This window comes from Rhinoderma darwinii, chromosome 2 (genome assembly GCF_050947455.1).
Source record: "Rhinoderma darwinii isolate aRhiDar2 chromosome 2, aRhiDar2.hap1, whole genome shotgun sequence".
In the NCBI taxonomy this organism is placed as follows: domain Eukaryota; kingdom Metazoa; phylum Chordata; class Amphibia; order Anura; family Rhinodermatidae; genus Rhinoderma; species Rhinoderma darwinii.
The window spans coordinates 235,515,799-235,530,566 of NC_134688.1; the positions used below are offsets into that span (position 1 = coordinate 235,515,799).

The 14,768-nt window shown below is 40.9% G+C and overlaps 1 protein-coding gene across 2 annotated transcripts in view; it reads right to left on the minus strand.

Annotated features, from left to right (window-relative positions):
* RAI2 (retinoic acid induced 2) overlaps window positions 1-14,768 on the minus strand; it is a 73,921-nt gene that overhangs the window by 44,742 nt on the left and 14,411 nt on the right. The window lies entirely within an intron of this gene.

Here is a 14,768-nt window from a genome sequence, read left to right on the forward strand (position 1 = left end):
TCTGCAATGCTGTAATTGCTGCAAATGGAGCATTCTTTGACGAAAGCAAAGTTTGAAGGAGAAAATTATTATTTCAAATAAAAATCGTTATTTCTAACCTTGTCAATGTCTTGACTATATATTTTCTAGTCATTTTGCAACTCATTTGCTAAATATAAGTGTGAGTTTTCATGGAAAACAAAATTTGTCTGGGTGACCCCAAATTTTTGAACGGTAGTGTGTGTATATATATAATATGGAATATAGATGACATTTTGATTGTCAGTACATTGAACATAAACGGACTGGGTCTGTTCTTCACTTCGGAGATACATGCAACATTCATAACTTCATAGACATAACCACACTAAAACAGAGAGGAGTAATTTGACAACACCCTCTTCCGTACAACTACGGCAATAAATGGTCTCCTAGCATGGGACAGTCACCATCAAACTAGTCTGAAGAGGGGGCTCCCCAAGAGAAAGTATCCCAGACTTAGGAGAAATTGCTCAGATCTAGGGGACTTCATGGACAATTCCAGACCATTGCGACAGAGGTTCCAAATAAGAGGTTACCCGGATAAAATACTTAGAAATGCGTATCATAATGCGTTATCTAATAACAGATCAAATTTATTGGTTCAAAAAAAATCTACAGAGGGGGAGATACAAGCCCAGATTAGAATAGTGGGTACTAATGATAATAGACATAGGGAGATCAGGACCATATTTCAAAAGTTTTTAGGGATCTTAACTGCTGACAAAGATCTTAATAAGGCAGTTGCCCCTTACCCACTTATTACATTTAGAAGGGGTAAGAACCTTAAGGACCGTTTAGTTCAGTCATTTTACCGAATGTTCACCACTGATAGGATGGCTGCCCGATACTCCAACGGGAACATTTAAATTTGGATCCTGCAAGGCATGTAAATATATTACTAGAAGTAAAACATTTCAGAATGCGGCCACAGGATACATTTTCAAAAATAGGGAATTTGGAAACTGTAAATCCAAGGGGGTTGTGTACATGGCAACATGTACCTACCCACAAAATTATATGGGGAAAACAATCCGGGAATTCAGGAGAAGAATCCTGGATCACATTGTAAATATACTTAGGACAGAAGATACATGCGCGAGATACACAATAGAGAGGAAGACATTACATTCCAAATTATAGAGGTCATCAGATCATCAAATCGTGGAGGCAACCTAGACAGACGCCTACTTCAAAAGGAATGTAGATGGATTCACCGCCTTAATACTTTTAAGCCCGATGGGTATTAACACCTTTCCGACCGCCCACTGTCTTTTGACGTCAGGCGGTGCAGGTACTTAGTCTACAGGGACGTCTTTTGGCGTCGCTGTAGATGAAGCTGATGAGCGCTCGTGTGAGCGCTCATCCTCTAAGCAGGAGCTGTAACTTACAGCTCCTGATCTTAGAGCAGCCTCCTGAATACAGCTGGGGTCGGCAAACATTCGGACCCGAGCTGTTTAACCCTTTGATTACCGCGGTCCGTGACCGCGGTATGATCAAAGGGAATTCCCCTCTTTGATTGCATCACCGGGATTCCGGTGATGCGATCAAACACCGGGGAATCCCTCTGCAGTCAGCCCTGGGGACCTACAAAGAACTCCAGGGCTGTCTGTTCCGTGTGCCTGCTGTTCGGGCACACTATGTGTTGCCCGATCAGCAGCCTGTGTCACAGTGACACAGTGTAATGTATTAGCGTACAGGAGTATGCTAATACATTAAAAGTAAAAAAAAAAAGTTACAAATAAAGTTATCCCGAGATCAGAGACCAGGAAATCCCTTTGCAGTCAGCCCTGGAGACCTAGAAAGGGCTGTCTGTTCAGTTTGCCTGCTGTTAGGGCACACTATGTGCTGCCCTAACAGCAGCCTGTGTAAAAGTGACACAGTATGATGTATTAGCCTACAGGAGTATGCTAATACATTACAAGTAAAAAATAAAGTTATAAATAAAGTTATCCCTTAAAGGGATTAAAAAAGAAAGTAACAAAAATAAATAAAAAAAATGTCCCAAAAAGTGTCATTATTTTGCATAAAATATATTTTATTGCCCCTACACTAAATAAAAACAAAAAACCTACACATATTTGGTATCAACACGACCGTAATAACCTCAAGAATTAATCGAATGGGTTATTTAGCGTGAAACGTGAACGGGATAAAAAAGAAACAAAAAAAATTATTCCGAGAATCGCTTTTTCCTATATTCACACCGTAAAAAAAATTTTTTTACCCCCCAAACTGTGGGAAAAAATAAATATTATTTCTCTCGCATAAAACAAGGCCTCATACAGCCACGTCAATGAAAAAATAAAAAAGTTATGGCTGCTGAAACGCAGAGAGGCAAAAACAGAAAAATTGAGCTGGCCATTAAGGTCTTTTCAGGCCCGGTCATTAAGGAGTTAATTATTACTTGTCATTTACCAGCTTTATATAAGTGTGTAGAGCTAGGCCCATCCCCTCTACCTATGTCCTGTAGATGAGATGGCTTATTCACATAAAATTGCCCCACATTCTCCACAAGTTTGTATTAGACAGTTGTCAAATAAAGTATCTAGAATGCATTAACTGTAAACATAACCAAGTTTAGTTTATAAACATCGTTTCCTGACCAGACAAAATAGCCTACACACACTAACAAATATTTGCATCCCCCGCTAGATGTAACTGTGATCGACAATTAGGTCACAGTTCATATTACAAACTGATTGCTGTATGTCCCGACATGGCCCCATCCCCTCCTAACGTGGAGGTAGGGCATGGTAACTATGTCTGATCCATGCCAGTGATGGAGATGGATTATGCACTGTCATACTGTGCAGTGCCGTTACTCTAATCACCACCCGCACGTCGTCTAGGGGAGGCCGGGTCTTAGCCGGCCAGTGATTGGGTATATCTGACGAGCCCCTTACAAACGGGACGGGACATACATTCATTACGCACTGTGTCCTTTCATTGGTTAATACATACAGGGGGATGAATTTCGCCTTTTAAGACTGTTCTGCCGCCAACCGCGGCTAGCAATCTAAGTCCATGCCACGCATAAATCGATGCTCTTAGTACATTGTGCACTTAGACTTCTAGAATGCTAGAAGATCTAATAGATAAATTCTGCAAGCCCCTGAAGATTTACGGCAGATATATAAAGTAAAGAAACGCGTAGGGCTGGTACTTGGGAGCCATACTGATAAGTGTGCTCCAACAGCACTGGAATTGCTTACTCTGTACCTGGTGTAGATGATTAGGATTGCAGAGTCTATAGAAACAGCCCAGTGCTTGTGCGTTTACAAGTGGGGTCATAGATCTCCACTTGTACTACCTATACCGCGAAGGAAAACATTTACTATTGCACATATATATATAAAAACTTTTATTAAAAAGAAATCTAAAAATATCCAAAAATAACAAATAAGTCAAATAAGCAATCGATATATAAATGTCATCAATTTTTGTGAAACAAAAATAATATTGTCTACCAAATTAAATTAACAAGTGTCAATGTAAATTGCGAAAGCACTAGACAAATGATTATTGATACATTTGTATCATTTAGTTCATGCACATATATTGAATGAACTAAATACCAACGGTTATATGGTAACCGGAAAAACAATATCCCTAATGGGTAAAAGACTCATTGAGAAATACCTGTAAATCGCCACTAAATGCGTGTTGAAGATTCACAGTGGGCAAGTAGAAATGAAGTGGAAGCAGCACTCGTATGAGCGCTGCACCCCCTTCAAAACAGCTGATTGCTGGGGGTCCTGGGAGTCTGACCCCGACACATCAGCTATTGATGGCCTATCCTGAGGATAGGCCATCAATTTTTATTGTCTGGAAAACCCCTTTAAGACTGGAAGATTAGGAGCAATGAGAACAACATGATATATCAAAACTGGTGCAAAGGAAAAGTGGCGTTTTCCAGAGGCCTTTTGGAAAATGATAGCAGCATCCTGATTAGTTTTTACTTTTCCTTTGCACCAGCTTTGGTAAATCTCCCCCAGTATGATTTGTTTCTAAAAGTTGCTCCAGAGAATTTATATAAAACAGTCCAATTTTGTAAAGGTTGAGAAATAGGGACCACTGAAATTTGCTGCTTCTGTCCACTGGGAACAGTGCAGGGCTGACAGGCTTATGCGTCCTGACATCACATAAATATAATAAAAACATCTCTACAGTCATAGGGGAGAAACCCCATTTCAGACGATGAAAAAGGCCTATCCAAAGTCTTAACAAATATCTGTTCAGACTGAAGATCATTGCAAACATACACAACAATAATAATAATAATAATAATAATAATAAAAATAAAAAAAGGCTAAAATCGTAAATGCCCTCAGGGTAGCCTCCAAAATGATGCGTGGCTATGGAAATGCTGGTTTGTGGCCTGCTTTATTCAGTCTTGTCTCATATCCAATTCCTTCCCCCCTTCTCCATGACAAAGACTTTACAAACCAGCTATTTTTGATCTAGCCATTGCATAACTGTAAGAGCATGACATTCCTAGGAATACTGCAAATCACCACATAGCTAACTAAAAATAATTACTAAAAGTCCTTCCTATAAGAGCTGCTATTCTGTATTATATGTACTCTTTATTGTAACACTGAAACAGAAATGAACAGAACTCGGTCACCTGGTGATCGGGGCTTCACAGTGCCAAATGCATGAGTTGGGGCTTCACAGTTGTTACTACTGTAGGGCTACATTCAGACAAGCGTGTCCGATTTGCGCGCGAAAATAAGCAGCTTTTTTCCTACATTTCGTGTCCGTTTGCCATCAGTTTTCTTTGCGTGTGGCATGCGTATTTAACATCCGTGCAAACACTTTTTTTATTTTTTTTATTTCTCTGCATTTCTTTAGTAACTGATGCGTGAAACACGGACAGCACATGGATGTCGTCTGTTTGCTGTCCATGGTTTTCACGCACCCATAGACTTTAATGGGCAACTAGGTTCGCAAAAACCTTACCAATATAGGAATGGGGACATGGGGGACTGCTGTTGGCGCCTACTGTGAGTGCTTGGGGGAGAGGGTGGACACTTGTGATTACTGTTTGGGTGGGGGTAAAGCTACACCACACCTAATGAATGATAAGGGGGGGACATCTGTGATTTGACTACTGTGGGGAGAGTGAAAAAAATCTGCAAGAAATGTGTAAGGCTACATGTACACGTTGCATATTTTGCTGCAGAAAATATGCAACAAAATGGCAGCAATAAGCAGGAAATTCGGAGGTAAAACCGCACCTAATCATGCGTTTTTCGGTGCATTTTTTACGTTCTGATGCTTTTTTTGGCCCTATTTCATGCTGTGGGTTTTGGTGTGATTTTCCACAGCACTAGACAGATACAATTCGCAAGAGTAAACGCAAGATACATTGTCATGCTGCAATTTTTAAAATACTCGCCACAGGTCAATTTATGTGCAGAAAAATACCGCAGCACGTACATGAGATTTCCTGGAATCTCATTGACTATGCTAGTACTATGTTATGCTGCTGATTTGCCATACACAAATCCGCGTGGCAAAACCGCACGTAATACACATCGTGTGCACTGACCCTAAGGGCAGATACAGACGGACGTTGCGTTTTTGCGCGCGCAAACAACGCGGCGTTTTGCACGCGCAAAAACCATTTGACAGCTGCGTGTGTCATCCGTGTATGATGCGCGGCTGCGTGATTTTCGCGCAGCCGCCATCATAGAGATGAGGCTAGTCGACGCCCGTCACTGTCCAAGGTGCTGAAAGAGCTGAATGCCGAACACAATATCGAAAAACCTGTTGAAAAAAAAGAAAAAGTTCGTACTTACCGAGAACTTCCCGGCCGTTGCCTTGGTGACGCGTCCTTGGTGACGCGCCTCTCGACATCGGGCCCCACCTCCCTGGATGAAGCCTGTGCTTGGCCTGTGATTGGCTGGAGCTGTCACTTGGACTGAATTGTCATCCCGGGAGGTCAGACTGGAGGAAGAAGCCGGGAGTTATGGGTAAGTCAGAACTTCGTTTTTTTTTCTACAGGTTCATGTATATTGGGATCGGAAGTCACTGTCCATGGTGCTGAAACAGATTAACTCTTTCAGCACCATGGACCGTGACTATCTCCTGACGTCGCGTACCGATAATTTTTTCGCTGGGTTCGGCCAAAACGAGTTCGGCCGAACCCGGTGAAGTTCGGTTCGCTTGTCCGGCTTCGCTCATCGCAAAGACACTCCGTTTGGATGTTCGGAAACAGAAAAGCACGTGGTGCTTTTCTGTTTACATTCATCCTTTTGACAGCTGGTGCGCTGTTTCAGTCGGTTCGCACGGAAGTGCTTCCGTGCAACCTGCGTGGTTTTCACGCACCCATTGACTTCAATGGGTGCGTGATGCGCGAAATACGCAGAGTTATTGAACCTGTCGCGCTTTTTGCGCAGCAGACAAACGCTGCGCAAAAAGCACGGACTGTCTGTACTGCCCCATAGACTTGTATTGGTCCATGCGTGCCGCGGGAAAACCACGCGGCCCGCACGGACCGAATACACGCTCGTGTGAATCCCCCCTAAAAGTGGGTTTGTGAATCCCAGATGGAGAGCAGATTTGTAATTTTTTTGGTAGAGTAGAAGGTTTCCTTCATACCCCTCCTCCCTTTGGATCAAGTTTTGGACTTGAGGGAAAAAGTGCACACTTAAACACGGCTATAAGAGTGCATCTTTGCTGGCTCCTAACTTTTTAGATGCTGGAAGTCGTGATCACCATGCAAAAAAATGTTATCGCTGGAGAAAGCCACGTCTAGCCAGACACAGGGAAACTTTCATGCGTAGATTAGTCCGGTCCACCAAATCGGGAGCCAAACTTACAGCGGCGGATCCCCTTCTATGAAGTCCATATGTCCTAATAGGGAATATGGAGAGCGGTTGTTTTATCAGACAATCCCTTAAAAGCTATATGTGAGTTTTTTAAAAGCTCCTGCGTTTTAAAAATGTTTTCGTTACTTTTTGCAGGTTAGATTATTTTACGCAAATTGTAATGTTTCTCCCTCAGAAAAACAAACTCGTTTTGTAGCAGCATGGCTTAGTGTCTAAAATATCTATTCTACATAATAAGCCCCAGCAAATATAATTGGTACATTAAACAGTAATAGCTGTCAAGGGAGAAACTAAATCTACACGCAGATGCCGCAGTCTCAGATGGGCAGTTTAGAAACTCGAGGGAGTCAGCTGTGTGGAAATACTCTGACAAAACATATCTGCATATCTGCTAAATTATGAATGCAATGAAAAGCAATGCGTGCATGCTTAAAATGTCTATTTGTGCACTTCTTCCTTTACACTTCTGTTGAATAATACAAGTAACAGATCACACGCTTCTCATGTATCAGCTTGTATAGCCCAATGTGCCAACAGATATGTGACCACTAAAACACTGAAAGAGAGTTATTTTGGAGACTACATTTATGGTATATACTACATTGATGCATTTTGATATTGTTATATAGGTCTGCATTTAAAGGGGTTGCATGATATTAAAAAAATAAATGGCTGCTTTCTTCCGGAAGGGGTGGCACTCTTGTCTAAGGGCTGTGTCTTCTATTGCAGGTCAGCCTGTTTAATGGGCTTTCTGGTATACCAGCCATCTCATATAATGCCTTTAAAACTGCTAACCATTCAAATATGAGAGGAGGAGGATGAGGAGGAGGAGGATGATATATTCGTCTCATTTTGCATACCAGGATAATAAGGGTTTACTTAAATGGAACCTGTCACCAGGTTTGAAGCCACTAAACTGCCAGTATGTGATTATGCAGCTGGGGCTCAGTGTTCCAAACCTGCCCAGGTCAGGGCTGGCTGTTTAGGCAATAGTTAGTCAAATAAGTTACTAGTTACTGAGAGGAGTCTGGGAGAGTCTGGCAGCATCGGGCTCATGAGCATTGCGCACATAAAGCCAGGGACAAGACTCCTCACTTCACTGAACATGCACATTGTACGGCCCTCCACTTCATATGTGCATGTGCCTGCAACCGGACGGATCTCGGTAACGTGTAAGTTATTTCACTAACTATTGACTAAAGGGATTCTTTTGATCTTGACAGGTTTGGAGCACTAAACCCCAGCTGCATAACAAAATGCTGGTGGTTTAGTGGCACCAAAACTAGTGACATACTCCATTCAATAATTGTATTATACACATTTCATATCAATCAATGGTGGACTGGCATTTCCTACTTGCTCTTCAAAAATTAGTTCTGCGGCAACTGAGGTGTGTATTATAAGGACTAATGCACCCTCTAGTATAAGTTACTAACAACATAAGAAATCACCCCGGAGGTTCTAAGTGTTGGTGGGTATGCTTTTGGGTATAAAAGATGCAAACCAAAGTGTGTATAAAAATGTTTTCGGACCAGTACTCCTAGCAACTTTTCCACCAAGTTATGACTAGTAGGGCATTAAAGTGGTCGTAACCACGAGATTATTGTTGGTGGATCCCATAGATTTCAGCTGGATGCAATTACATTCTTAGGGCCCTTTTACACCGGCCAATAATAGGATCTTTATACCTAAAGGAGAGACCGACTGACCCCAGATTTGACACAGGGATCGGACAGATTGCAGTTCAGGCAATCACTTATATCTCTCCCTCCAAGAAGTAACATTCTATTCAGCTATTCCATGGTCTGTTACACAATACTTAACATAATATGTGACAGACCACTGTATGACTTTCAATTAATGGTGTCTTGGTAGGAGAGATATTAAAATGAGGTTTATCTCAGCTGCCATGTTTCAAACTAAGATAAGAGGGACCCTTGCTGAAATAAGCAGTCCCCCTTTTGTACCCAGTTTATTTTATTTGATATGTTCTTCTAGGAAAAGAGAACAAATGTGAATTCTACCAATGCTACAGTATGAATAAGTCATACAGATACAATATTTTGTTTTGAAGATGTATGCAAGGACTACTGTGAAATATTCCACTTGCAACTATTCGTTCAAATGAGTACATTTGTATAGCTTTATATGCATGTAATTTACAGCAAGTCATTTTACCAAGAGAGACATTGGCTTAGATCAACAGAATATGTCTGCCACTTGCACGTAATTTTGTTTAGAAAATGATGCAGACAAATATGAACAGTGACGTCAATGGCTTCTCCAGTCCCGGAGTCCCCAAACAGAGCGTCACACATAGGCTCCCATGTTAAAAAAAACAAAAACGAAAAACATTTCCCGATATACACGCTTAGGCCTTATTCACACGAATGTTTTGCGCGCGTTGCAGTTCCATGTGAATGGTGCGTGGCTGCGTGATTTTCCTTATGACACGCGGTTTTGATGCTTTGGAAAATAAATGAAGGAAGTGCTTTTATTTTTTCCTTAATTTCTTGATCTACTGTTGCGCGAATCACGCGTGAGACACGGAAGTGCTTCCGTGTGCTGCGCGTGATTGTCACGTACCCATTGACTTCAATTGGTGCGTGATGTGCGAAAAACGGCCAAGTATAGGACATGTGAGTTTTACGCAGTAGACACATGCTGTGTGAAAATCACGGAATGTCTGAACGGCCCCATTGACTAAAATAGGTCGGTTCGACGCGCGTGATTTTCACGCGCGTATCACGGACGTTAAACACGTTCGTGTGAATAAGGCCTTAATGTAGGTCTAAAACATCATGTGAACCAGGCCTAAATTTGACAAAGCAAATTCATACAAAAAAATAATCCTCTCCTATGTATAAAGATTCTAAATATGTGTACTTTGTTTAACCTACATCATCCCTATAATACCTAAGAAGAAAATTCCCCATTTTTATTCTTGCTTATCTCCCGCCACTAGCTGCTATTTGGGCTCGCTATGAGCATCAGGGTATGTTTACACGGCTTGTTTTCGGCCGTTTTTCGGGCCGTAAAAGGCCGAAAAATGGTTGAAAAATCGGAAGCAGAACGCCTCAAAACATCTGCCCATTGATTTCAATGGAAAAAACTGCGTTCTGTTCCGACGGGCCAATTCTTTACGCGGCCGTTTTTCAAAACGGCCGCGTAACAGCCGTGAAAAAGAAGTGCATGTCATTTCTTGAGCCATTTTTGGAGCCATTTTTCATACACTATAGAAAAACAGCTCCAAAAACGGCCGCAAAAAACGCGAGTGCCTTAAAGAGGCTCTGTCACCAGATTACAAGTGCCCTATCTCCTACATAATCTGATCGGCGCTGTAATGTAGATAACAGTGGTTTTATTTTGAAAAACGATCATTTTTGAGCAAGTTATGAGATTAGATTTATGCTAATTTATTTCTTAATGACCAACTGGGCGTGTTTTTACTTTTGACGAACTGGGCCTTGTGAAAAGAAGTGTATGACGCTGGCCAATCAGTGACCAATCAGCGTCATACACTTCTCATTGTTCCAGCCCAGCTTCTTTCCCTGCACAATCACACTGTAACAATGGGCTGGAACAATGAGAAGTGTATGACGCTGATTGGTCAGCGTCATACACTCCTCTGTACAACGCCCAGTTGGTCAAAAGTAAAAACACGCCCAGTTGGTCATTAAGAAACTAATTACCATAAATCAAAAATTGCTCATAACTCCGTCAAAAATGATAATTTTTCTAAATAAAAACCACTGTTGTTATCTCCATTACAGCGCCGATCAGATTATGTATGGGATAGGGCACTTATAATCTGGTGACAGAGCCTCTTTAAAAAAACGTCTGAAAATCAGGAGATGTTTTCCCTTACTCTTAGAATTTTGTGTGACCGAGAGCTGAACATTTCAACCCCCTGTCACTTCAAAAGGATAGCACCAACATAGGGTCGGCCCAATCTCTCTAAGAACTGAAATACACCAAGATTTGCCATTGAAGTAGTGAATTAGAATATCAAAAAGTTAATTTATTTCAGTAATTCAATTCAAAAAGTGAAACTCATATTATATAGATTCATTACATGGAGTGATCTATTTCCAGCATTTTTTTTTCTTTTAATGTTGATGATTATGTCTAACATAATGAAAACCCCAAATTTAGTCTCTCAGAAAATTTGAATATTGGTTAAAAGTTGAAGATTGTAGACTCATGGTGTCACACTCGAATCCGCTAATCAACACAAAACACCTGCAAAGATTTCCTAAGCCTTTAACCCCTTGAGTACCCAGCTCATTTTGGCCTTGAGGACCAGACCCATTTTTTCAAATCTGACATGTCACTTTATGTGGTAATAACTCTGGAATGCTTTTACCTATCCAATTGATTCTGACATTGTTTTCTCGTGACATATTGTACTTTAGGTTAGTGCAAAAATTTGGTCGATAAATTCATTGCTTATTTGTGAAAAACACCAAAATTTAGAGAAAATATGAAGAAATTATTTTTCCAATTTTAAATGCATCTACTTGTAAAACAGATAGTAATACCACACAAAATAGTTACTAATTAACATTTCCAATATGTCTACTTTATGTTTGCATCGTTTTTTGAACATCCTTTTATTTTTCTAGGACGTTACAAGGCTTAGAACTTTAGCAGCAATTTCTCATATTTTTAAGAAAATTTCAAAAAGCTATTTTTTCAGGGACGAGTTCAGTTCTGAGGTGGTTTTGAGTGCCCTATATATTAGAAACCCCCATAAAACACCCCATTTTGAAAACTGCACCCCTCAAAGTATCCAAAACCGCATTCAGAAAGTGTTTCAACCCTTTAGGCGTTTTACAGGAATTGAAGGAATGTAGAGCTGAAATTTTCAAATTTCATTTTTTCTACAAAATTCATATGTAATACATTTTCTTCTGTACCACAGAAGGTTTTACCTGAGAAACGCAACTCAATATTTATTGCCCAGATTCTGCAGTTTTTAGAAATATCCCACATGTGGCCCTAGTGCGCTAATGGACTGAAACACAGGCCTCAGAAGCAAAGGAGCACCTTGGATTTTGGGGCCTCCTTTTTTCAGAATATATTTTAGGCACCTTGTCAGGTTTGAAGAGGTCTTGTGGTGCCAAAACAGTGGAAACCCCCAAAAGTGACCCATTTTTTAAACTACACCCCTCAGGGAATTTATCTAGGGGTATAGTTAGCATTTTGACCCCACAGGTATTTTGCTATATTTTCTGGAGTTAGTCTGTGAAAATGAAAATCTACTTTTTTTCTGGAAATAAAGGAGAGAAAGCACCCCAACATTTGTAAAGCAATTTCTCCCGATTACGGAAATACCCCATATGTGGTAATAAACTGCTGTTTGGACCCACAGCAGGGCTCAGAAGGGAAGGACCCCCATTTGGATTTTGGAGCTCTGATTTTACTAGAATGGTTTTCGGTGCCGTGTCACGTTTGCAACGCCCTGGAGGGACCTAAACAGTGGAATCCCCCCAAAAGTGACCCCATTTTGGAAACTATACCCCTCAAGGAATTTTCTAGTGGTATAGTTAGCATTTTGACCCTACAGGTTTTTTGCTGAATTTATTGGAATTAGTCTGTGAAGATGAAAAGAGACTTTTTTTTGGAAAAAAAACAGAATTTTCTAATTTTTATAAGGAATAAAGGAGAAAAAGCACCTCAGCATTTGTAAAGCAATTTCTCCTGATTACGGTAATACCCCATATGTGGTAATAAACTGCTGTTTGGACCCACGGCAGGGCTCAGAAGGGACGGAGCACCATTTGGATTTTGCTGCTCAGATTTTGCTGAATTGGTTTCTGGGGGCCATGTCGCATTTGCAGAGTCCCTGAAGTACCAGTACAGTAGAAATTCCCCAGATGTGATCCCAATTTGGAGACTATACCCCTGAAAGAATTAAATTAGAGGTGTAGTGAGCATTTTGAGCCCTCAGGTGTTTTATAGATTTTATTAGAATTGGTCCGTGAAAATGAAAAAATTATTTTTTTCCAATAACCTGTAGATTTAGCTCAGAATTTTTCATTTCCACAAGGAATACAGGAGAAAAGACACCCCAAAATGTGTTACACAATTTCTCCTGAGTACGGAAATACCCCATATGTGGTTGTAAACGGCTATTTGGACATACGGCAGGGGTCTAAACGGAAAAAGTGCAATTTCGTTTTTGGAGTGGAGATTTTACAAAATTTGTTTTTTACGCCATGTTGCATTGAGCTGAGGTACCAGTAAAGTGAAAACTCCCGAGAAGTGACCCCATTTAGGAAACTACACCCCTCAAGGAATTCATCTAGAAGTGTAGTGAGCATTTTGACCCCCAAAGGCTTTGCAGAAATTAGTGCACAGTGGATGTTGCAGATTGAAAATTGACATTTTCCACAAATATGCTATTTCAGTGCCCAATGTGTTGGGCCCAGCTTGTACCACTGGAGACATACGCCCCATAAATTGTTAAGCGGTATATGTAAGCTGTGAGGAGTACATCAGGGTATATGTAATCTGTGTGGAGTACATCAGGGTATATGTAAGCTGTGAGGAGTACATCAGGGCATATGTAAGCTGTGCGGAGTACATCAGGGTATATGTAAGCTGGGCGGAGTACATCAGGGTATATGTAAGCTGGGCGGAGCACATCAGGGTATATGTAAGCTGGGCGGAGCACATCAGGGTATATGTAAGCTGGGCGGAGTACATCAGGGTATATGTAAGCTGGGCGGAGCACATCAGGGTATATGTAAGCTGTGCGGAGTACATCAGGGTATATGTAAGCTGGGCGGAGTACATCAGGGTATATGTAAGCTGGGCGGAGCACATCAGGGTATATGTAAGCTGGGCGGAGTACATCAGGGTATATGTTAGCTGGGCGGAGTACATCAGGGTATATGTAAACTGGGCGGAGTACATCAGGGTATATGTAAGCTGTGCGGAGTACATCAGGGTATATGTAAGCTATGTGGAGTACATCAGGGTATATGTAAGCTGGGCGGAGTACATCAGGGTATATGTAAGCTGGGCGGAGTGCAACAGGTAGGATGATGTAATAATGGGGAAAATGAATAATAAAATGATCCATGGATAGCGACGTACGCTTTGAACCAATCCTTTATGCACAGGCCGGATTATTGGGTGCAGGAGTCGCACTTCTAAAGGGTGTCTGTGGTGTTGTACAAAACATCCGCACTCCAGCATTGCCTAATCTTTGACTTCTTCACTAGCCCCATATGTAGCACAGACCCCAAAATGTCATAGTTTCCGCTGCATTTACAGGGTCTACCAGTGGGGGATGCAAATGATGACGTGGAGTTTTAGGTGAAGAACTGCTGCACATATAAATTAGTCTGGGCCGTCGCTTTGCATTATTGCGTTCCAAGAGTCATAACTTTTTATTTTTCCGTTGATGAGCTATGTGAGTGCTTTATTTTCATGGGACGAGCTGTCGTTTTTATTAGTATCATTTTGGGGTACATGCGATAATTTGATCAGTTTTTATTCCATTTTTTGTGAGGTGAGGAGACCAAAAAACAGAAATTCTTTCACTATTTTTTTTATAATTTTTACCGGTGTTCTCTGTGCAGTATTAACAACATGTTTACTTTATGCTGCGGTTCGATACGATTATGGCAATACCAAATTTATATAGTTTTTATATGTTTTACTTTTACAAAATAAAAACACTTTTTTCTAAATAAAATGTTTTAGTGTCACCATGTCCTGAGAGCCATAACTTTTTTATTTTTTTGTCGACGGAGCTTTGTGAGGGCTTGTTTTTTACATGACACACTGTAGTTTTTATTGGTACCATGTTTGGCTACGCGCAACTTTTTGATCACTTTTTATTCCATTTTTTTGGAAACAACGTGACCAAAAAAGGAAATTCTGCCATTGTTTTTTATG